The sequence below is a fragment of the Molossus molossus genome, unplaced genomic scaffold (assembly GCF_014108415.1).
Source record: "Molossus molossus isolate mMolMol1 unplaced genomic scaffold, mMolMol1.p scaffold_m16_p_5, whole genome shotgun sequence".
In the NCBI taxonomy this organism is placed as follows: domain Eukaryota; kingdom Metazoa; phylum Chordata; class Mammalia; order Chiroptera; family Molossidae; genus Molossus; species Molossus molossus.
The window spans coordinates 69,902,051-69,927,399 of record NW_023425388.1 but is presented as its reverse complement, the minus strand read 5'-3'; the positions used below and the strand labels follow the sequence as shown (position 1 = coordinate 69,927,399).

The window sequence follows — 25,349 nt, the reverse complement described above, 5'->3', positions numbered from 1 at the left end:
TACTCAGACATTAGTTGTGTTTATTACCAAACCTGTTTCTCACAGTTGTACTAGTGACTGTTATTAAGTCATTTAATGTAATATTGTATGGACTGCTGAAATACATTAAAGAAGAGGTTTTTATTTAAACTATATTCAGTACATTGGAAATAGTTATAAAAGGAAAGTTGCTTAAGAACTATTAAATTGGATGTGGGCAAGACAGCTGTAAAAGAATGAAAGCAACTGGAGAAATATCGCACTCAGATTATTTCACAAAAGTCTAGGTTTTCATTGCACTTAAAGAATAGAAAATAAGAATTTGAAGGCAATTTACTACGGGTGTGGTTTATGAGAGAAAGGAGACATTGAAATCTATTGAGCAGACCTATATTCATTCACAAAGATTACCATAATACTAAATCAAGAGATAAGGGTATAAATATACAGTCATTTATGTACATTGAAATATTTATGGAATATATTTTTAGAATTTCCATATTTGAACTGACTTTTCCAATAGCTAGCCATTTATATTCCTATTATATCAACTTCCTTCTGTAATGAGTATCTCCCAAAACACTTAACAGAAAGTAATAACATTTTTCAGAGATGTCATGTTGAATAAAATGTAAACTATGTTTATGCTCTTATACCATGGGGCCATCACTTTAGCTAAGCAAAATATCAATTCACACTATCTTTAGTAGAATTAGTCCTGAATAATGTGAATTTTGAATTATAGAAGGTTTTAAGAAACACATAAAATGCAGGGATAAAAGAAGACGTATAACACACAAACATTTCATTGTCTAGATACATCTTGTTAAATGTAGACATATCAATATAGGAAGATTAATAGTGAATTTTAGTATATGAATAATTGCAGTCATATAAGACTACCAAAACAAACATTTGTACAAACCTCCATTCAAATGGAAAAGTATTTTTCTGGTTTCTGTGAATATCTTCCTTATGAGACATTGAATTAATACATTTCAGAACTTTGCCTAATTTTTCTTTGAGTTCCAAGCACCAGGACAGCAGGTATTAAGTAAATAATAATTTATTATAACAACACAGAACTCGACAATTATTATTCAACTGCTTCATTGACTTTCAGATTCTGGATCTATGACTTTTGGTCTTGTATACAGGAACAAAATAACACAGGGAATGCACTTTGACTTTAATAGCAGGTCATGGAGGTCACAAAATGACTTGCTATGTTACAAGATTAGCTTGTTGTATGTGAATAGAGATGTTCCACTAATGAAAAATGGGGTTCTCACAGGTAGTGAAATAAGTTTAGTATTGAGATCACGTTTCAATGAAGCTCCTGTCTTAGTTTCCCCATATTAAAAAGACATAAAAAGTGAGGGGAGAAAAATATAAACCAAAATAGAACAAATTAAGTGGGTACTGACCTCATCTCAGGATTTAACATCATGCTCCTTTCAGTACATCAGACTGCTTCCTGAAGGATGTGGTTTTATTTCTTTGTAACAATTATTTTAGATTTTTTCTATTACATTTTCCCTATTAGTTGTACAATAGCTTGATATTTATTTAATAACTTCTGCTAAAATGAATATATTGCAAAAGAGAACCAGTAATCTGGCTGGTCGATAAAGGAAAAAATAGTAGATTTGTGCTAAACAGAGGCAGAAATGGACGAATAGGTTAAGAGAAGAAATCAAGAAATAGCTCTGCAAACAAATTCAGTGTCTCTTTTGAGTTCCATCATAAATATTGTCTGGCTTCAAGTGTGTGTCTTTATTATTTTCTTTATATGAAAACCTGGCTTCTTTATGAAAGTGCAAGTATTTCCCATCACAAAGGGTCTTCATTCTATTGGTATCTGAGGAGCAATTGGGTCTGTTTATGAAAACTCAGCCACAGCTAGACCATGATGATTGAGTCAGTTTCTTCTCTATAAACTGGTAATTATCCCACACTGCTACAGAAACAACCAAGGAGGGGAGTGGAAGTGGGGAGAAGGGGGTCAATGGGGGAAAAAGGAGGGGACATCTGTAATACTTTCAACAATTAAAAAAAAAAACACAAAAAACACCACACATGGAGAATGTATACTTTAAGAGAATGCAATATTCAGAAAAGTGTTTTACTCTCCTTTCATCAAAATTCGAACAGTAATGTTTCTAGTTTTCCTTGCATCTTTTGTTTCTGATTCATCTTACAACCCAAAACATGATTCCATCATCTCAAGCTTTAGTACACACTGGAAGCTCTTGATCTGCTTGTTAAATACATATTCCCATGTTCTCCCTTCTCCAGAGATTCTGACTCAGCAGGTCTGTGGTGAAGACTAAGAATGAATGTTTTTAGAGTTTCCTAGTACATTTTCATGTAAGTGACCTGTAGACCACTTTTTGGAAACTTTGGATAAAGACTTATTTTGAACTCTTGAGTGTATAGTAAAGGTGAAAATGAAAACCATACTAGCATCCATGGCTTTGACGGTCTCCTTGCATAGAGTTGTCAACATTAGTGCTTCCACAGATTGAATTTATAGTCTAGAGGAAGGAGATGAGTATAGACTCAAATAAGCATAATACAATACACACACACACACACACACACACACACACACACACACACAGCACTCAGTGAAGCTCACGGATGAACAACATAAGTTAAAAAGAGCTCAGAGGGCCCTGGCCGGTTTGGCTCAGCGGTTAGAGTGTCAGCCTGTGGTCCAGAGAGACCTGGGTTCAGTTCCTGCTAAGGGCACTTACTTTGGTTGCAGTTTGACCCCGGCCCAGGTTGGGTCGTGCGGGTGGCAGCCACTTGATGTGTCCCTTTCATGTCGATGTTTCTCTCTCTCTCTCCCTCCCACTCTATCTGAACAAAATATGAAAAAAATATCCTCGGGTGAGGATTAAAAAACAGAAAAAAAAGAGCTCAGAGGAAGAAAAGATCATTTTCAGTTATAAGGTCAAGAGATGAATTCATTTGAAATGAGATTTGAAAGGTGAACATTTAAATGAAGGAGAAAAGCATTTCAGTAATGGAGCCAGTTATGAAAAAAACAAAAAAAACAAAAACAAAACAACCCACCTGGAAGAAGATTCCACCTGTGGTGCAGCAGGTGGGCCAGTGAGCCAGTGAGGCAGTAGTACTGGGTGCATGCCAGAGAGTACTGAGAAGAGTTTGGGAGGTTTGCTGGGCTAAGACTTAGATTACGGGTTTATTCTTATTCTTCCTTGATTTGGCTCTGACTTCTTGTCATCTGGATTGACTCTGCCTCTAGACCAGCTGCACGCACCCCTCCAGGCCCAGGGAGATTGGGAGCTGGCAGTTCTTCCCTCTTTCACTTGCAAGTCAAGGTGAGCTACATTTTCCCTACTTGAGGTGTCCAACCACAAGGAAAGAGTAAATTGGATGCTGGTTTTTTATTGCCCCGCTCCGATTGCTAGATTGACTATTACCCCCTAAAATCAGTTAGAGCTTGAGCACAGGACAGGCAACTGTCTGCTCTTAGCTCCTTAGAATTTTCTTCCGTCAGCCCCCCTGAGATTTTTTTCTTAGTAGACAGCTGCCATGTCCTGATTAAGCTGTTCTCACTTAAATGGTGAAGCAGCCTGAGCAATGCTACTTGACCTTCTCAGGTCTAATCTGAAACCGGATCTAAACTGCACGTAAGGAGATTTAGAGTTTCCTGCTCTTTATCTGCCCTCCCTGCTGTCTCCTGGGAGGCTTTGACAGGAGCTGGGGTTGTGGGCAAATCTTAGAGGACCCCGCTTTGCTAAGAATGTCTGAAGCAGTCCTCAGATAAGCCTTTGGGGAAATCCCCAAACTGCTTCTAACTACTTCTCTTGCTTCCTGAGGGAGGATGCGTCTCCTTCTAGCAGGCTTATTTAGGAACAAGTTCCCAGAAGTTGGTGGCTCAAAATCTTAAGAAGATAATGATATATAACCAAATCCATAGATTTCCAGTGCAGCATGGAAAACAACCATTAATAAAGTTTTCCCACAGTACTTAATGAGGATGATGGCTGGTGGTAATGATAAATTTCTGACAGTACTGTACACTTGCCAGGGGTCCTCTGGGAAAGGAAGCTGAGGCTGGCTGAGGCATTCAGAGTTTGTGCTACTCTCTTCTCAGTAGGAATGTCCTTGCTGGTGCTGCTGAGGGGATGGATGAAGGACTCAAGGTGAAGTATTAGCTCTCATTGAAAGTAAGGACATAGTGACCCTAGGCCTCAGCTATTAAAGACCATCTCTTTGGATACATGCATTGTTATCAATAACGTGGCAGTTTTGCCTATTTGAAATTCAGCCTCATGTTTCACACTGAACCCCTGGGTGACTGTCAATTTGAAACTTTAAAGAGGACTTTATCAACTAAGTTTCAGCTCTTGCAACTCCACCCGCTTATAGTTTAATTACTCCTGTTGGAAATGAAATATGATGGGTTCCCAAAGCTCTGAGACCCCAGTGTACCTTGTTCTGCCAATCCTGAAGTAATCCTAGCTATCACTTACAGAGTGCTTATGTGACAGACACTTTATAAATTATCTTAGTTAATAATTGCAATAGTTCTTTCTGTTACTATCATTATCCACATTTTAAAAATAAGGAAAGTGAAACCCAGAGTTCAGGTATTATTCAAGTGACATATCTTATATGAGGCAGACCCAGAATTTGAACTCAAGACTACCTGACTCCATAGCCAGAACTTTTTTAAAAGTTCTTGTTTTATTTTAATCCTCACCCAAGGACATGGAGAGAGAGAGAGAGAGAGAGAGAGAGAGAGAGAGAGAGAGAGAGATCGATTGCCTTCTGCATGTGCCCTGATCAGGGATGCAACCCAGGCATGTGTCCTGGTAGGGAATGGAACAGGCACTCAACCCTTTCGTGCACAGGACAACGCTCAACCAACTGAGCCACTTCAGCCGGGCCATAGTCAGAGCTTTTTAACCTCCATAATATAGTACTTCTCTTTAGTCTACTGGGCCCATCCATGTTTCCTCCCTCTATGCATCTGCCCAGATTACTATGCAACCTGAATAGTTCTCCTATCTGCATTGCCTTCTTTTCCCATATCTGCCTATCAAAATTCTGTGTATTTCCTCAATGCTGATCTTAAATATAATCTCCTTCATGAAGCCTATTCTTATTTTCTCTTCCTTTTCTCTACACTCCTTTAACCAGTATGGGCTGTATATTCTGAGCATCTTCCTTATAACTGTTATTGTTCTTACCTTATTTTGCTTTGTCTATTTGGCCATTAAACTGTAAACTCCCAAATTATGGCTCATGTATATCCCTAAAAGAGTTAATCAAGTGTTTTCCATATAGTGGTTGCTCGATACATTTCTATAAAATGCAATTTGCTACAAGCATTTCTAGGATTAATATAGGATTAATCTGGATCAGGGCTCAGACTAAGGACCTATTCTATTGGGTATTCACATACAGGGGCCTGGGATCATGAGTCTCTGTCTCCCATGTAGAGGACTGAGGGGTGTAATATAACTTTCTAGGCTCTATAAGGCTTCAGATATTGTGAAGGGGTGAGGGATGAGAGACAGGAGAAAATACTTACCAAGCATCACACAACTTAGAAGCTTCAGGACCACTGAACTGGGATTCATACCAGTGCAGTCTTCTTTTGACTACATTATGCTGACATGAACAGAGCAACCAGTGGCATTTCAAATATCTTGCCATCAATTGTTCTGGTCCTAGAGTCCAACACCTTTTTCCTTACAATGTAACTGGAAACTTCAGAAGAAATCAGACCTCAGCTTTAAGAATTAAAGTTACTTAACTGCTTTTTAAAAAGTTTCAATTTAATAGAGTTTTAACTGTCATAGAGACTCTGTTCAAGTAGACACCTCTCAACTCTTCACAGATGGATCATCAAGAACCAATTTTGCTTTTGAGTTCTTACTGAGATCACCTACTCAATACAGTTAAGTCTTTTGTTAAGCAACATCAATGTATTCTTCTGAAGTTTTAAATACAATAAGAGTCTGAAGGAGAATCTGTTTTAAACTCAAATTCTTAAATAGAACATTCTCTGAAGGCTCTTCTTACATATTTAATACATATTGATTGAACAAAGCATCACAGTCAATATTAAAATTAATGCCATGAGACTTCCCATTTCTAGATATGATGAAGTAGTCAGTATTACATTAAGTATTCTGTTGGAAAAAATTATAAAATCTGGGTTTAAAAACCCTACAAAACTTTTCAAATGATCAGAAAGCAACCAAGACAGCTGGATTTGGGGATGGAAGGGCAAGATCCCCGATGGGAGGGCAGCCATTGAAATAAGTCACATATTTGCAGCTGGTTATTTATTTATTTATTTTTGAATTTGAAATATTTCTTGATTCAAAATATGGGGCAAAGAGCCCAAGAGAAAGCATTAGTCCCTGAACTGGGAGACATGCATACATACACATACACATGCATGCATACATAGTGCTACCAAAGCAGCTAGAACATGAAAGGGCACAATCCTGGAATCTGTAAGAAATTTTCCCTAAAGGCACATGTCAACTTCCAAGATGTATATGCACAAGGCAAGATGCCAAGAAACCAGGAAGAAAACAGCTGCTAAGAAGCTAAAAACAATTTAAGCAGAGATTTTAGTATTCTCATAATACTAAACAATGAAAAATTGAATTAAAACTTGCTAAGGAGCCCTATTAAATAGCACGTGCTTTTAGCTGAGACCACAGTGAAATTCAGCTAAGAATCAATAATAAAAAAGTAACCACAAAAAACCCAAATATGTTAAATTAAGTAACATCTTTCTAAATAAGCTATAGGACAAAAAAAAATTACAATAGAAATTTAAAATATTCTAAACAGTATAACAATGAAAATAAGACATATCAAAACTTGAGGGGTACAGTTAAATTAGTATTTGAAATAAATTTATATCTTCATATATATTTGAAAATTTTAAAATTGTATAAGAATGTATTTCAAGAAACTATAAAATGAATGGCAAGTAAAACTCAAATAAAGGGAAAAAATAGTAAAAGGTAAAAAGTAATAAAACAGAAAGCAGATATAATATGAAGAAAATAAACAAAGTGAAATATAAATTCTTCAAAAAGACTAAAAAAAATTGATAAACCCCATGTAAAATTATTAGTAAAAAACAAACAAAAATCCCACCAAAACTTCTGAATATAAGGAATAAAAAGGTATATGATACTGTCTAATTTATAGATATTAAAAATATAAAAGTTAGATGTAAACAATATATTAAAAAACTTGGATGACAATAATGTATCTCTTGAAAAACAATTTTCCCAAATTGGCACAAGATGAATAAAAAAATTTAAATAGCCCAATAGCTATTGAAAAAAATTTAATGTATAATTAAAATCCTCCCAGAGAATGAACTACAGGCCCTTCATTGATGAGCCCTTGCAAACATTTAAGGAGGGGGGTAAAATATTTAAAGAAAAAAACTCTTTCAGAGAACAAAAAAAGAAGGAGGGAACATTTTCAAAACTCATTGTTTTGAAGTCATTATAACTTTGATAAAAAAAAAGCCTGGCCAAAAAAAAAAAAAAAAAAACACGCAAGAAAGAAAAGTAATAAGCTGTTTTTCTTGTAAATGTAGATGCAAAAATAAAATATTAGCACATCAAAATTACATATATTTTCATATATAACATTTCAAACCAATCTAGATACTTTTCCCCAGAAACAAAAAGTTAGTTTAACATTTTAAAATAATCTATGTAATTTACCATATTAACAGAATACAGAGGAAAAGCAATATGATCTCTATATATGCATAAAAGGATTAAAATTTAGTAATCATTCATGAAAATAACAATAAGCAATTAGAAATAGAAAGAAGTTTTCTCTGATATGGGAAGGGGCCAACCAAATATCTACAGTAAACATTATAATTGATGATGAAATAGTGAAAGTTTACCCTTCAAAACAAATGAGACAAGAATTTCTACTATCCCATTTATTCTATACTGAAATTCACAGGTAATGAAATAAGGCAAGAAAAATAAATGTTATGAGAATTATAACAGAGGAACAACACTGTCATTATTTGCAGGTGACATGATGCTATAAATGGCATATACACAATACTGAGTGAAAGATGATAGACATAAAAGAGTATATTTTATGAAATCCCATTTTATTTGAGAGAGAGAGGGAGAACATATCTCTGGTGAAAGTAGTAGTCATGATATGACAATGAGGGAATCATCTGGGTCTGCTAGTGTTTTATTTCTTGACATGGGATATGATAACAGAATGTTCACTTTGTTCAAAGTCATCAAAATATATATGATTTTTAATATCTACTGCATGTTCATTATAATTTAATGAAAAGTATAAAAATAATTAAAAAATAATTGCCTAATAACTCATGCCTATAACAGGCTTAGATTCAGATCGACAAGTTGACAGTTAATGCGATACACATTTGTGAATTAACTGGTGAGAAAGTAGAATAAACCTAGAGCGGGATGAATTTGGATTGAGCCAGCCTCAACAGTGAATATGCTACCTATTGTGTTGCTTTGCATTCTTGTTATGTTATAGCTTACTCAAGCATTTCTACGTAGGGAGCTGGCTAATGGGGAGGGCCAGTGTCTGGGTTCTATCCTAGGACTGCATATTTAGGAAAGTGTTCAGGAGCAAGTTCAGAGAGGAAGTACATCTACATATAGGGGGAGCCTTTGATTGAGCTATGCAGAGGGGTAATAGTCATTTTACTGAAGCATTTGAGAATGAAATAGAGAATATCTTGGGGTCAGAGAGTTGAGTCCTAAAGCATTTCTGTTTCTTCTGAATCAGGTCTTAACAGGAAAGATACCCTAGTTGAAATGATGTGAATTTCTAAAAACATTTATCCTTAACTTCATAAGGAATAAATCTTACTACAAAGACAAGATTTCATCATATGACAGTGCCCTGAAGTGCCCTGCCTTCCACTTCCCCACCCTTGGGCGTTCACGTACTTAGTTCTGTGAGCTCATACTGATGGGATGAAACTGATCTGTCTGCTCCTCCAGATATACAAACACAGGAAAACTACTGTGGGGAGCATGAAAAAACAAGTTCTTGCTCCCCATGGTAGTATCACTGTGCAAAAGTAACCAGTTATTTTTAAAAAAAGGGGCCAGGGAAGTTGAAATGCTCATGACAAATGCAGGAAGAAAAAAGACTGGAACAAATGCAAGGATCTCATACATTCCTCTTGGATGCATCAGCCTCAGACCTGAGACAGAACACTCAGCTGCACTAAAACCAAGTTCTTTCGATGTTGGCACCAAATATAGACCAGAATGAAAGGGCAATACATTTTTAACCAAACATATAATTTTAAGATGGCTGGCAAAGAAAAGGCATTCTCTTTCCAGAGCTTAGCATTTATTAGACAGTACCTTTATGTCAGTCTCTGATCAAAGTGGAAGACACTGGGTCAACTTCTTAAAGTAGTTCCTCCTAAATGCACCATGTTTGTTACCAGATTGGTGCCTACTGGCTCCCAATCCTGTGGGTTCATCTAGTCCTTGGTAACTTATGCCAGACCTTGTCTACGTGACTTTGGCATCACCTTTCCACCAATTTGCTTCCCGATGTTTCTGGAATTTTCTCTTATAATTTGGTATATTGACCTCATGCTCAGTGCTTGCATCCTGAATAGGATTTCTCTGTTCTTTGCTTTTTTTGCTGCTTCTCCAGAATTATAACTGTTTTACCCATGCTTTTGGTTTAGTCCTGATAACTTCTTTACTAAACATCTCAGCAGACCATGTTCACATTCCAGGAAAATAGAGGTGGTATGAAACTTCATTCATTCACAAATATTTAAGCTTCTAGTATATGCCAGACACTGTCCTAAGTGCTAAGGATACAACAGTAAACAAAATTAGTATGATATTTGCCCTCTGGAAACTTACATTTAGGTATGGAAGACAGATATATAAAAAGTCATTGTACTAACTGCTGATGGGGAAAAAAGTGGTGCTAACCCAGCAGGTAGCTCTGTTTGTATTATTAGATACAAACTTTTTGGAGAAAACGCTAAGTGGCATAAGTCAGAATTGGCCAGATATAATATATGAACAACAGCAAATGAAAGTCTCTCTGATTTCTGCACTAATGGCACTTACATCTCACCTGTTTGCCTGGGCAGGGAGCTCATGTGACTCTGGAGCTGCCTCCATAGCAAATCTCCACAATGGATGCCTTTGACCCTGGGAAGGTCAGTGGTACCCCTCACTAAACTATGTGGGCAGGTGAAAAGAGTGAGGCCCTGTGCATAAATAACCCCAAATCTCTCATTATGTCAGCATCAGATCTTTTTTACCAGGAGAGTTTTATTAGAAAATTCAAGCTACTATCAAGGAGAAAAATTTAAACTGAGTCATGGTCACCAGGGGTGTAACCCAATTCAAATGTAGGCTATCACAATACACCTTCATGTCTAGAACCTCGCCTGGAGACATACTACCCTCTATAACAACTTTTTGGAAGAGCTTATGACCTCTTCCATGATTATTAGCTCCATAAAGCTATATTGGACAACTTAAAGTCTGACTGGAGGAGGAGACTTGGCAAAGTATTGGAGTATCTGTGATTGGGGGGTTGGGATCTGAACCTGCACACAGAGTTCTTCTGCAAGACAGATCTCATCTAGTAGGCCTCCTATCCAAGAATGAGTGGTTGTGTCATTCTGGAAAAACAACCCCCCCAAAACAGAAGTTTCTATTATAGTGCAGCTAGTCATTTCCAAATAACCTTAACATGCAGGTGAGAAAAACTTTGGCTTGCTAGATTGATATTATTGAGTATCTACCCCCTCTTAAATTTACTATTATTTGCACCAAAATCTTCGATATACTCATGACATCAAGCTGGTTGCCCACATCTGTTCTTAGATGAGATCTGCTTTTTGGTAGAAGATACTTACATCCTAAAGATATGAAAGTGGAGACAAGTGGAAATAAGTAGACCTATCAGTAGACCTTTAACTCTGGCACATTAGGAATGTTCACAGGTTTCTTGGGTTTAAGATATTCTTCCTTTCAGTCCCAATATCCCCCCTTGTAGACTTCTTGAAGAAATCAGTCCAAAATTTTTCAGATGCCATAAGTCTTCTTAAACTTGAAAGCATAATTTTATTGGTTTGTTTGTTTGTTTTGAGAATCCCGGTCCAAATGTCCCCTCAACAACCATTTATGGTAGAAATGAATACTATAGGCCCGGGTGGTGTTGCTCTTTGGTTAGAGCATTGGCCCGTGCTCTGAAGGGTCCGGGTTTGATTCCAGGTCAAGGGCACATATTTAGGTTGCAGGTTCCATCCTGCTCCCACCAGTTATCCCCAAGTTGGGGTGCATGTGGGAAGCAACCAATAAATGTGTCTCATTTACATCTATGTTTCTCTCCCCCACCCTCTCCTTTCCTCCCTCTCTCACTCCCTCCCTCCAACTCTCTCTAAAAATCAATGGAAGAAATATCCTTGGGTTAGGATTAACAAACAGGCAAACAAACAAAAATAATACTGTAAACATTTATATTTGTCCAATTTTGTTTTAAGCATACCCTGATGTTATCTTTGTTGCCCTTTGTGAATGTCTTATAGAAGTTTAACTCAAATTAAGTCAATAATTTATGTAAGGTAAAGGTACTCATGATAGACATGAAAAGTATGATTTTTATTTGAAGAATTCTAGTACTCATAAGAGGTCAAAACTCCTATCCGACAAGCAGGAAGCGCCATTGATGACAAACACAGGATTTGGCGCCTCACCACATTCATTTGACAACTACTGTACAAATGGCTTATGTTGGAAAATAGAGCCTATTTGTTTAGAAAACTTTGACCTTGAGCACTTTGTGGCCGTAGACCAGTCTAACATTCAGCAACATCTTGTCAATGCTATCCTGGCCCCAAGCTGTATCCTGATTATTCTGAGTCCTCATCACCAATATATTTACTTTTTTACATTTAATCTCTTTGGGAACACCTATACCCCAATACACCCGTGGCAACTATATGGAACCACCTGATCCTGAAAGGGACAAAGGGGACAATAATTTATCAGTTTTCTTTGCATTATATGACAACTATGTCATTACTGTGAGTTCTGTGCCAGGACAAAGCAGCTGAGGAATTTGTATTTTCCATGTCTGTCTCAAATGCCTTTGTGTTATAATTTCAATGAACTCAATCATTTATTTGCTTCTGTCTCAAAGCCCTGGTACCGTCCTGGTAGTTTTAGTGTTTAGAGTAAGACCATTGTGTACCTATTTCTGGGAGACATGTTGCCTCTCTTATGCAGGAGAGTTTTCAAAAACATGCTCCCCTAAACCACAAGATTCCTGGTTGTGACTGAATGATCACCTCATTCTGGGAGGTCATTCCTTGTCTGCAACCTCTATGTTACCTCCATCTTTCACCCACTTTTTAAGGTGTGTGCTCCTCACGTTCCCAAAAGTTGAGTGAGACAGGAAAGAAACTCCTCTGGTCCCTGAATGGGAGAGATGAAGAAAAATTCTGCTATTTATAGAAATGTAGTAATAACCATTTCTGAGCCTGTTATATTTTTTGAGATTAAAATAATCACTTCCTTGTTTATTTATTCATATATATATATATGTATACATGCACATACTTTGGCTCATTTTATGATGGATTTCTGGTGTTACATAAATACATTGTTATAGGATTTGTGCCATGCCTTTCTTAATGTCTTCTCAATATAATTTTAAATTTTAGTGGGGATATGATTATCTGTAAGTATTGAGATATTGATTTTAACAAGACTTATAAATATATTTTATTTTCCAACTTGATTACAAATGATTTAAAGGTAAGGACCATTTTTTACAGGACCTTTAATGGGCTCAAAACAGTATTTTCAAATGGTGGGCATTTAAAAGCTTCAAAGTTATTTGTGAAATTCTGCACTGGCATTGTTAGTATTTCTCTTCAATTTGCTCAGATATTGTAAGTCATGGGTGATGAGTGAGGAGGAAATAGAGGGCAATGTGAGGTTGATATAACTTCCCTGAAGGTCAGCCAACAAGCTGGGGGACATTAGAACGGAATAAGAACTCACACCCCTTAATTTTCCAGGCTGTGCTTAGCCCAGTGAACCCCACTGCCTCTGACTCAGTGCACTAATATAGACTGTGAAACACAGATTGCCTGAACATATGGCAGAGAGGATGAGAAGATAATATTCCGTAGCAGGATGTGTTCCTGCAGACGGGTGGCTGCAAAGGCTGTTTTTCTGCAGAGGATTCAGCAAGTGAAGCGTTAAGCACTTTTCTTATTTTTGTCTCCAAATGATACAACTTTTCCCCTTGAATGAGATCAATTTCTGAGCATTCCTATTGTCAGGGGAAGCTAATGGAAGTGAATCCAGGAGGTGTGCAAGCCTCCCCATAGGCCCTGATAGGGAATAAATGATAAGGCCCATGCTGAGCACTCACTGTTATACCTGGAGGGGTGCCTAATAATTGTTTCTTCTCCTTCGTCAGCAAACCACATCCTGTATTTGACTCAGGTGCCAGAGATGTCTCCTCATCTAGATGCTTCTATTCTCCCAAGCAATAATCTACAATATTCTATGATGTTACAGGCCTAGCTATTTCTTTAGCACTATAACTTGATGCCACTAATAAACTAGTCCAAGGGGTTCATACAATTCATTGGGCAAGTCATTATGGATTTTAGCCCCCGATTCCTGAGCAGGAGATAGCAATATAAGGTTTGTAGGGAAGAGAAGGAAATCAGAACAGATGAGACAGGGTTCAAGGCTTCCAAGACAGAGTCCAAAAGTGCAGGGAGTTTAGGCATGATTCAGGGCTGTGGTTTTCAAATCGGTGGGCACTTCAAGAAGAGCAACCGGGGAGACAGCATGGGCAGTGTTCTGTGCCCCTCTCTTTGACATAGAGCTTTTATATTTGTGCCATACATTAGAATGCAATGTCAGAGTTTGGTTGGAAAAAATAGTTTTGTTTTGTTTTTTTTCATTAAATGACAGTTTTTAAAGCCCAATTTAGACAATGGTTGGTTCTATATAATGTAGTGTAGTAGAGCATGGGCATGGTTTTAGGCAGAATATAGCTTTGCATCTAACTAACCCTTTGAACTTAGATTAGCTGCTGAGCCTCCCTGTGCCTTAGTTGCCTCGTCTATAATAATGGAGGTAATAACTGTGTCTACCTTGCAAAGTTTGTAACAAGACCTAAAAGAGAATACACAGAAGTGCATGGCATTGAGGTCAGCACACGGTAAACACTCACTAAGCGGTAGCTGCAATTATAATTTTATTAGTGTTCTTACTAATATTTTTACATTTATTTATTTATTTATTTTTTATCCTCACCTAAGGACATTTTTCCATCTTTTGTTCAGATAGAATGGGAGGGAGAGAGAGGAGGAGAGAGAGAGAGAAACATTGATGTGAGAGAGACACATCGAGTGGTTGCCTCTCGCATGACCCAACCAGGGCAGGGGACAAACTCCAACTGAGGTACATGCCCTTAGCGGGAACCAAACCTGGGTCTCTCTGGACTGCAGGCCAATGCTCTAACCGCTGAGCAAAACCGGCCAGGGCATTTTTCCATTATTAATTGAGCTATTCCAACAAATTGGATTCATTGTCTTAATCTAGTTCAGAATTGTGTAGAACGCAATGAGACTCCAATGATCTGACCATGAATGACAGGTCCTCCACTCATGGGGAGAGAGCACATGAAACATTATGGTGGCAAGGGGAACAGAAAGAGATTCTACATGAGGATCGTGTTTCATGCTGATTGGCTGAACATACCCATTGCCAAACTGAAGATGTGTGTCCCTTATTGTTACAGATTGACTTGCTTCATGCTCCTCCCTACCCACAACACTCCTATACCTCAAAAATTCATATGTTGACGTCCTAACACCCAGCACCTCAGAATGTGACTGTATTTGGAAATGCAGGCTTTAAAGAAATAATTAAGTTAAAATGATGTCATTAGGATTGGTTTTAATCCATTATGACTGGTGTCCTAAAATGAGAAATCTAGACACAGAGCATGCAGAGGGAAGACAATGTGAAGACGCAGGGAACAGATGGCTGTCTACAAGCCAAGGAGAGAGCCTGGAACAGGTCCTGCCCTCACAGCCCTCAAGGAATCAACCTGCTGACACCTTGACCTCAGACCTCACCCTCCAGAACTCTGACACAAATAATTCCTATCGTTGAAGAAATTTAAACAATAAACCCAGTCTGTGGTACTTTGCTATGGCCACCCTAGCAAACGTTGGAGATTTCATATTTTAGTTGAATTCCTAAAGGTGAATTTTCTTTACCAGTCCAAGTGCAGGGAAAACAGGTTGGGGCCTGGTACTCACCTGGAATTCCACCTCTACTCTTCCTTTCCCCAAAGTAAAATGCTACAGATTGGAATCACTGAGGCGTCCCCATATCAGTATTCACTGTTTTCAGCAGGCCCGTTCCAGCCAGCCTTTCCTCTGGTGCTCTCCACCACCCCTGTGCTTCCAGTTGTTGTAATGGAATCTCGAGCACGTGGGTGGCATTGCTTTCCAGATGCACACTGGTGCCTGGCACATTCACTATCTACAGGAAGGACCCAAAGAGTTATCAGTCAAGGTTTTAATCAGATAATGTGATGCCTGCCAAGATAATGCCTCTGGAATACCTTGGAATCAACTGTGAATAAAAGCCAAACAAACAAAAACAAATCATTAAATATTTTTCCAGTGGAGAAAAATATATTATTTTAATCCAGCTGCACCCACAATGAAATCTCTATCAAAGAAAGCGCCCCCACTAGCTGTCAGTTCACAGCAACTTCAATCAGCTGGTGCTGCGCCTGAGCCTGCAGGAATATTTTCCCAGCAGCCTCCCGCATGCCAAACTTGACTGCTCCGTGCGAGCCACATTAAACCTGTCTGCCATCCATCCCCGGGTCTCCTTTGCAGCAGCAGCTTAACGAGGTGAGAGAGCTGGCATCACCAAGAGGCAAATGCTGTTTTAGAGGGAAGCTGAGAGAGGAGCGGTGGTGGAGAAAAGCTAGATATAGGCCATTAAGCAACAGGGTTTTTCTCCTAAGATCTCATATTGTCATTTCTATGCAGATGTGTTGCTTTCGAACTTCTAACATCTGAACAGGCAGTGGACGATGAGTGAGGAAGCACCAAGTCACACCAGCCTGGCCACCCTCACACAATTTTGTCTTATGGAGAAACTGGAGACCATCTAGCTCTCTTGGTGATTACAGACCCACCTCTTCCCAGGATGGGCTATAGCTTCAGGTTAGGGGCTTCCTTTAGAATCCACAGTGAGAAACATTAAAAAGAAAAAAAAAGCACAGGTTTTCTTTTTACCCTCGCAGACAAGTTTGGCTGGAAGCGTATCCACTGTGTATATCAACAACATTGCGGGAGCTGATCTAGCTTTGTCCAACGAAGGGGCCTGGCCTCTAGCAACAGGAGCAGATGAGAAGCAACTTGGTAACTAAACAGAGGCTCAGTCCCCCAACCCATTCTCTGTGCCAGCAAACAATACCATGTGGGGCTGCTCAGCCTCTTCCCTCACTCCCATCCTGGAGGCCAGTTTCACAGATTGCCGAAAGACCACTGCAGTGCTGGATCTGGAAGGGCTTTAGGGAATAGAAGCCCACTTCTATTTTGAAATGCCTCCCTCCTGCTGTTCTTAAAGAACACTGACAACAACAATAGGCATTTATACCAAGAGGGTCCTTCAGAACCTTTATAAAATCCTTCCAAATATACTCACTTGCTTCTACCCAACAAAGATAATATGCTTTGTGACAGGTGCCCAGAAGATGGCTGCAGTAGCTTTTGGGTATTGGAATAATCTGCCGTCTAAAATAACTCTTTTGTTTGTGTCTAGGCCCTGGCACATGCCCAGCAAAGGTACTGGCCAGCAAATTTCTTCGACCCAGTAACATAATGTGCTGTGTTTTTTAAAACCACAGAAAATCAGCAGAGACCTCAATGATCTACTTGCCCAACCACACATTTGAATTAGCACTGCAATGAAGGAACAAGATGAAGAACATAGAAGTGATTATCTCCTGCGTACTATCTCTTGTTGAACATCATTTTCCCCTTAGTATGCTTAAACTCACTTTTCAGTAATCCCATTTAACTTTCCATTTCCCCAAAAGCCATGAGTATAATGGCACTGTGTACAGAACATGACCAGTACTGGAAGAGTAACATTTTCTTCATGTCTTTTATTATACAATTTGAGATAATTCTCTAATGATGCAACATGGCATAGTGAAGGGAGCTCTAACTTTGGACTGAGAAGATCCAGATGTGAGTCCCAGCTTGATCAATTACTATCTTGTAAATTGGGAGGCCTATCAATCTCACTATTCATGTATAAAATGGGAATAAAGCTGTATGTCCTCAAGAGGGCTTTTGAGAGAGTTAAATGGGATAGTATATGTGAAAACAATTTAAAACCAGGAAATTGCTACATGTATATGGATTGTTTATTCCTTTTTTATTTTTTATAACTTTTAGGTTACTCCTTGGAAAATTGTGCCAAAGTGGGTAGAAAGGGGAAGGGGACACACACAGTGATTTAATTAGATCCACAGGACATTGCCTTTGCGTGGGTAGATGGGGCCGCCAGCCCTTTGCATTTCAGCACATTGATCTGTGGTAACTTAATATGCAAATACAAGGCCTCAGAGGGCAGCCGGTCTCCACATGTGCCAATTAATCAAAGGAAACAGTATCATCCTTTAATTCCATTAATTAAAGGATCATCCATAAACTATGAGGTTTCGGAGTTACTGAGGTTTAATAAATTTGCAATAAATTACAAGTAATACATTAACCAGAGACTAAATTGCCACTGAGCAATATGAGGAGAAGGGGGCACAGGTTATCTATGTATTTAAAGATATTTCCTTCAATTTCTTATTATTTTCCATCTTAAAAACTTCTGAGCAACTAGGTTGTCTGGGGCCATAGATCCCCATGGTTCATGTAATAAGGAGTCCAGAAATAATATATAAGTGCAGCTATTGAATAATGTGATTGGAATTTTCACAAATGTATAATTCATCCAATGGTTGCTTGCTTGAACACAGTCTCTCTATGAATTCATATACTTGTTCTAATGATACCACCATTGCTAAAAAATAGAGGTTCCTTTGAGAATTGCCCTAAAATACTCATTTTTCATGTGAAACTCCTCAGGCATAGCAAATTATAATAGGAGGCTAAATTTGAATTTGGATGCAACTAAAAATGTTTGGATCTAAACTAAAAAAAAAAACTTCTTTCCATCAAACAACGTTTTGAAGAAAGAAAAAAACTAAGACACTGACAAGATTTTCTTCTTTTCTTTTTTTTTGCAATTTGCAATTTATATCTGATGAGAAGTTATTCAGAATAAATACAAAACTCATAAAATCAATAAGAAGATAAACAGAAAATGGGAAAGGTATGAACAGGCAATTCATAAATAAAAAAAAATCCAAATGACTAATAAACATATGAAAAGATAAAACTTGCCCTGGCTGGTTTGGCTCAGTGATTGCAGTGTCGGTCCACTGACCAGAGAATCGCAGGTTCGGCTCCTACTAAGGGCACGTACCTCAGTTGCAGTTTGTCCCCGGCCCTAGTTGGGGTCCTGTGGGTGGCAGCCAGTTGATGTGTCTCTCACATTGATGTTTCTCTTTCTCTCTCTTCCTCCTTCTCTCTCTCCCGCTCTATCTGAAGATGAATGTAAAGAAAAAAAATGTCCTCGATTGAGGTTAAAAAAGAAAAAAGGTAAAACTTGAATATTTTCAGATACAATGTTTCAATGCTACAATAGTTAATATCTATTTTGACAAAATATGAAAAGTCTAATAATTTTAACTGTGACAAGTATATAGAGAAACAAAAATTCTCTTAGTTTTCAGGTGGTTTATAAATTAGTACAACCACTGTGGTAAAGACTGCAGGTTATCGCCCAATATTTATCCTTCTCTTCTTTCTCAGTAGTAGGAACTCTATTTTTAGCTGTCTCCATGGCCAACTGAGATAAAGACTTAATTTCTCATTTTTCCTTGAAGCCAGATATGGCCATTTAAGTTCTTACCAAAGGGATACAAGTAAAAGTGCTGAGTGCATCCTTGGGAAAGGGACAATGTCCTTCTTGTTTCTCTCTTTTCCTTGCCATCCAAAGCGTGAATATCCTGGCTGGGTTTCAGAAATTGTTTTGGGTCCTGGGTTAACTTTGTAGATAAGGTCATATGAGGTGACCTATAAAAGAGGAGGAGCCTGGTTTTTTGACACGGTGGAGTGCCTTACCATGTCTGACCTGGCCAACTCCAGAGTTGTTGAACCTAAGATAAAAATGCATGGGTTTAGCCCTGGCCGGGTTGCTCACTTAGAGTATCATTCTGATATGCCAAAGTTGCAGGTTCAATCTCCCATCACAGCACATACAAGAAGCAACCAAAGAATGCATAAATAAGTGGAACAACAAATTAATATTTCTCTCTTTCTCTTTCTAAAGAAATCAATTTAAAAAAAATTAATGTGTTTAAACCACTGTGATTTTGTTTTTGTTTTTGTTTTCACTCACAACACTTAACCAATTTCTAACCAATACAACCTCATTAGGAAAAGCTTTGGCATTATTTTATAAAGTTGAAGATATGCATGTCCTACAGCTCAGTAATTTACTCTCCTAAGTATATGCTTTGAAGGATCCCATTCTTGTGTGCACTGAGGAGCATGTACAAAAATTTTCAGAGTAATGATATGGTTCTAAGACTACATATTAGAAATAACCAAAAGCCCAATAGATGGGAGAATAGATAATTTATTGTAGTGTTCTCATTCAATGAACTACTAACATGCAGCTAGGAATAAACTCAATCTCTAAGGAATCTATCAGCACAATATAATTATAAAAATTCAACAACAGTGAGACAAATAATATAGTCTTTGGGGTTACATACATCTATATACAATTTATAAGTAACAGCTAATGGAATGTTAAATCCAAATTTCAGATATTTATTACCTCTTGTGTGGGAGGGAGAGGAGCTGCAACCAGAGAGGGGCATAGTGGGAGCTTCAAATATTAACAAGCTGCTTCTTTTTTTCTTTAATTTTTTACGCTAGGTGCTATGTACAAGAATATTAATTCTTTTGAATGCATAAAAACTTATAATAACAGCCCTGGCTGGTTTGGCTCAGCAGTTAGAGCATTGGCCTGCAGAAGGATCTCAGGTTCCATTCTAGTCAAGGGCATGTGCCTGGTTTCTCCGGCCCTGACGAGGGCTGTGTGGGAGGCAACCAATTGATGTGTTTCTCTCAACATCTATGTTTCTCCCTCTTTCTCTATCTCCCTCTCTTCCACTCTCTCTCTTAAAAAAAAATACATATATATATCAGCGGAAAAATATATAATAACATCGATAAGAGAGAATATCGATTAGCCACCGCCTGCATGCCCCACACTGGGGATCAGACCCACAACCTGGGCATGTGCCCTGACTGGGAATCTAACTGGCAACCTCTTGGTGCATGGGTCAACACTCAACCACTGAGCCACGCCAGCTGGGCTACTTTCTCTGCTTTTAAATGCACAAGTAATTATCAAGAACATGCACTCCAAACGGACAAAGGTGACTGCCCCCTTTGTGTCTTATCACCACCATCACCACTGTTTCCACATTGCTACCACCTTCACCACTACCTTAACATCATTTCTTTTTATCAAGTCTTCTATGTCCTAGCATTTTACTAGATGCTCTATCTCATTATCTGAATAATCTTCAATAATCCAGTGAGCTAGATATTATTAACCTTTTATAAAATCTGCTTGAACTTAAGCTCAGAGTGGGGAATAAATGAACTAGCCTTGTCATAGCTAGACAATGGCAGTGCCTGCATTCAAATACAAGCCCATCTGTTTCCAAATGTGTCCACTCAACCGTCACACTGCTTCTCTTAAGCCTTTACTTCAAATATGTCTGTTTTTACTGTCATCCCTTCAGCTACAGTAATGGGTACCATGCCTTCTCTGAAGCAATTTAACAGAAACATTGTAAAGGATTAACAGAAAAGGAAGAAAACAGTAAATATATGATTGATTATTGACAATTCTTCTGAGAGGTTAGAAGATGAGATACCGAGAGAAAAGAAGCAAAACATTCTGAAAAATGGAGGGCTAAAGGATAGAAATGAGTAAGACAAATTAAAACCAGGGAAAAGAGCAGCAGAAAAAAAAAAAAAGGATCAGGAGAATGAACAGAAAATAATAAGACCATCCTAAAGAATTTATTTTGCCTTTTCCCAAGAAGCCTCTTTCTCACCTTGGAATAGGTGTTTCATCTTTTGAAATGAGTTGGATAAATAAGAAGAAAAGGTTGAAAAGTAATTTCATGTCCACAGAGCAAATACTAAGATAGATTGTTTTTCCCCTGCAAGCCTTTCGTCCGGAAAGCTTTAAGGTTTCATGGTTTGGGTAATAATTACAGTAGTAATAATAATGATACTACTGCCTAGCTGGTATTTTCCCTTTGACATCATGTGTGTACCAATCAGTTTGTCATAATCATATCTTCAAGTTCACACTCATTTGCATCCATTTGTTAGCCTACAGAAGTAAAGGCTCTTTCATGCCCTTGGACCTCAGTGTATTTGGGGCTATCTATACAGGACATCTGTGTTAATGAGGTACTCTTAGATCAGAACAAAGAAGTTCTTGCCTTGACTTATCATGTGTATTTGGAATATTTTAGCTGTGCATTTGAATGTACATATCACAGATATGTGTAGAAATTTCTATGGGGTGTGAAAACTCCGATAGGGTGGGAATATGACACTTCATTCTCACAAAAGTTCTTTAAAAATAGGATATTTAACTACTTATTAAAAGAGATAATTTTGGTACTGCTGGTTTCAGCAGGTGGAGTATATGACAGAAACTTTCCTCTTCTGAATTCTGTGATATATGTGTTGTCATGAGATCTGTTATCTATATGTATTATGGAGTTTCTATAGCAATCACCATAATATTATAATTCCTTTAATCCCTCTTTTTATTGTAATGATGTTATGGGAGTTGAAAATGGGAGAGGAAGGAGGAAGATAGAATAATGGGAAAGTTCATTCAACCCTCCCATGGCATGCCGGGGCCAGAAAATCCCAGAGTGTATTCAGTTAATTCTGAGGCATGAGAATTAATCCTGTGGGGTATGCCCGGAGGGGAAGCTCTGGAGCAGTGGGCATACAGTCAGGGAAGAACTGCAAAATAGTTCTTACTCTTCATTTTAAAAATTCAAAGTTATGCCTACACAATGTTGGTGAGAAATATATCATGATGAAATATGCCTCTACATGTTTTCCTTTGTTTTGTACAAAATTTTACAATAAATCAAGAGTTCAAAACCTATATGGTTTTCTAAACTAGGACAGTGACATATTTAGACTATAATGACAGGAAAAACTATTGTTAGAACTTCATAATCAAGTTCATTCTTTTATTTATATTTTTCTACTTAGCCTAAATTAATTTATTAATTAAATGTATTGGGGTAATATTGGTTAATAAGATTATATAGATTTCAAGTGTACATTTCTATGATACATGATCTGTATATTGTATTGTATAACCACCACCCAAAGTCAAATCATCTTCTGTCACCAAATATTTGGTTTCTTCTATCCTTTACTACTGCCCACCCCCTTCCCCCTGGTAACCACCATATTGTCTGTGTCTATGAGTTTCAGTTTTATATTCCCACATATGAGTGAACTCGATGGTTCTTAACTTTTTCTGACTGACTTATTTGGCTAAGCATAATATTCTTGAGGTCCATCCATGTTGTCACAGATGGCCGTGTTTCATCTTTTCTTATTGCTGAGTAATATTCATTGTGTATATGCACCACATCTTCTTTATCCAGTCCTCTGTCACAGGACACTTTGATTGTCTTCATGTCCTGACCACCATGAATAATGCTGCAATGAACATAGGGGTGCATATGTCTTTGCGAATAAATGTTTTTAAAATTTTCAGGTAGATACTCAGGAGAGGGATTGCTGGGTCATATGGTAACTCTATTCTCAATTTTTTGAGAAACCTCCATGCTGTTTTCTGTAGTGGCTGTACCAGTCTATGTTATCACCAGCAGTGAATAAGAGTTTCTTTTTCTTCACAAAATCTTCAACACTTGTTATTACTTGTATTGTTGATAACGGCCATTCTAACAAGTATGAAGTAGTAATTTTATTGTGGTTGATTTGCACTTTCCTAATAGCTAGTGAAGTTGAGCATCTTTTTATATATCTGTTTGCCATTTGTATGTCTTATTGGGAGAAATGCCTGTTCAGATCCTCTGCCCCCTTTCCCTTTCTTTTGGCCTTTCAACTATGTTATATTTATCTACACACACAGATGTGTTACCAAGAAGTATCATTCTCACTTTATAAATGAAAAGTTCAAGTCAGGTAATAGACCAAGGCCTCTAAGTATTGGTGTTATCTCTTACACACTTTCTTTCTCAGGGGAGTTGGCAGAGGAGCCCGGGCCCTACACCCCTAACTCCTAGAATGTGTTAGACAAGTTTTTGACACAAAGGTAGGGAGGAAGAGGTGCCAAAAAACTTACACTCAGACCAGAAGACAAAAGCACTTCTATGTGGCTTCAAGTTCCAGGACACATGCCCCATCAACACCTATAATCTTCCCCTCAGCTCTTCTGCTGAATAAGTTGGCATCCACAATGACAAGGTGCTTTGGGATCTTTTCCTTCCCCAGAACTTTGTAGTAGCCTGATCGCACCACATCAGTGATAGAGCAGCTCTAGATAGGCAGCATTTACCCATGTCTGCTCACTGACCAAGGCCCACAGTTTATCAAGGTTGACAGGTAGGCAGAAGCTTTGGTTTCTCTTTAAGTAATGATGCCTATACCAACTTTCCCAAAGTAACCTGGGTGATATTTGTAGAAGTTGATCCTGCGGTGATGGGAGGCACCAGCATTACCTCAGCCTCCCAGGTGCTTCCCATGCTTGCCAGTGTGGCTGTGGCCTTGGCTCACGTGGTCCCCAAGTTTCCAGGTCTTCCTCAGTCTGGATGGCATGTCAGTAGCTGAGATGCAAGAACTCGTTTTCCAATTGGATCATTTGTTTGGTGTTGAGCTGTATCAGTTCTTTATATATTTTGAATATTAACCCCTTGTCAGAGTTATTGTTTACAATTATCTTCTCCCATTTGGTTTTTTGCCTACTTGTTTTGTTGGCCGTTTCTTTTGCTGTGCAAAAGCTTTTAGTTTGATATAGTCTCATTCATTTATTTTTTGTCTTTACTTCCCTTGCCTTTGGGGTAGAATTAATAAAATCTTCTCTAAGACCAAGGCCCACAAGTTTAGTACTTGTGTTTTCTTCTATGTAGTTTATTGTTTCAGATATTATATTTAGGTTTGATCCATTTTGAATTAATTTTTTTTACATGGGGAAAAACTACAGTCTAATTTTGTTCTTTTGCATGTGGCTTTCCAATTTTCCTAGCACCATTTATTGAAGAGGTTTTCTTTCCTCCTTAGCATGTTTTCATCTCCTTTGTCAAAAACTATTTGCCCATAGCCCTTGCTTGTTTGCCTTAGTTGGCTGGAGCATTGTCTGTGTACCAGAAGGTTGCAGGCTTGAATCCCAGTCAGGGCACATACTAAGGTTGAGGTTTCAATCTCTGATTGGGGTATGTATAGGGGGCAACCGATCAATGTATCTCTCTCACATCAATGTCTCTCTCTCTCTCTCTCTCTCTTCATCTCTCTCCAAAAATCACTTAAAAATATTTACCCATATACATGTGGTTTTATTTCTGGGGTTTCAATTTTGTTCCAATGGTCTGTGTGTCTGTTTTTCTGCCAATACCATGTTGTTTTGATTACTGTTGCTCTGTAGTATAATTTGTCATCAGGTAGTGTGATGCCTCTGGTTTCATTCTTTTTTTATGAGGATTGCTTTGGTTATTTGGGGTCTTTTGTGGTTCCATACAAATCTGATGATTTTTGTTCTACTTCTTTAAAAAAATGTCAGATATTTTGATGGGAATTGCATTAAATCTGTATATTGCTTTGGGTAACATGGCCATTTTAACTATATTGATTCTTCCAATCCATTAACATAGAATATCTTACCATTTCATTGTGTTTTTTCAATCTCTTTTAATGATGCTTTGTAGTTTTCAGTATATAGGTCCTTCATATCCTTTGTTTATTCCTAGGTATTTTAGTCTTTGTGTTGCAATTGCAAAAATAATTTTTTTCCCCATTTCTTTTTCTGAAATGTCATTGTTGGTATACAGGAATGCAGTAGATTTTG

At 37.9% G+C, this 25,349-nt stretch overlaps 1 protein-coding gene and 1 pseudogene across 2 annotated transcripts in view; both read right to left on the bottom strand.

Moving 5' to 3' along the window:
* Positions 1–25,349, bottom strand: part of LOC118616867 (limbic system associated membrane protein) — a 662,882-nt gene that overhangs the window by 173,449 nt on the left and 464,084 nt on the right. The gene's annotated exons all lie outside the window — the stretch shown is intronic.
* On the bottom strand, positions 23,660–24,106 carry LOC118617563 (annotated as a pseudogene).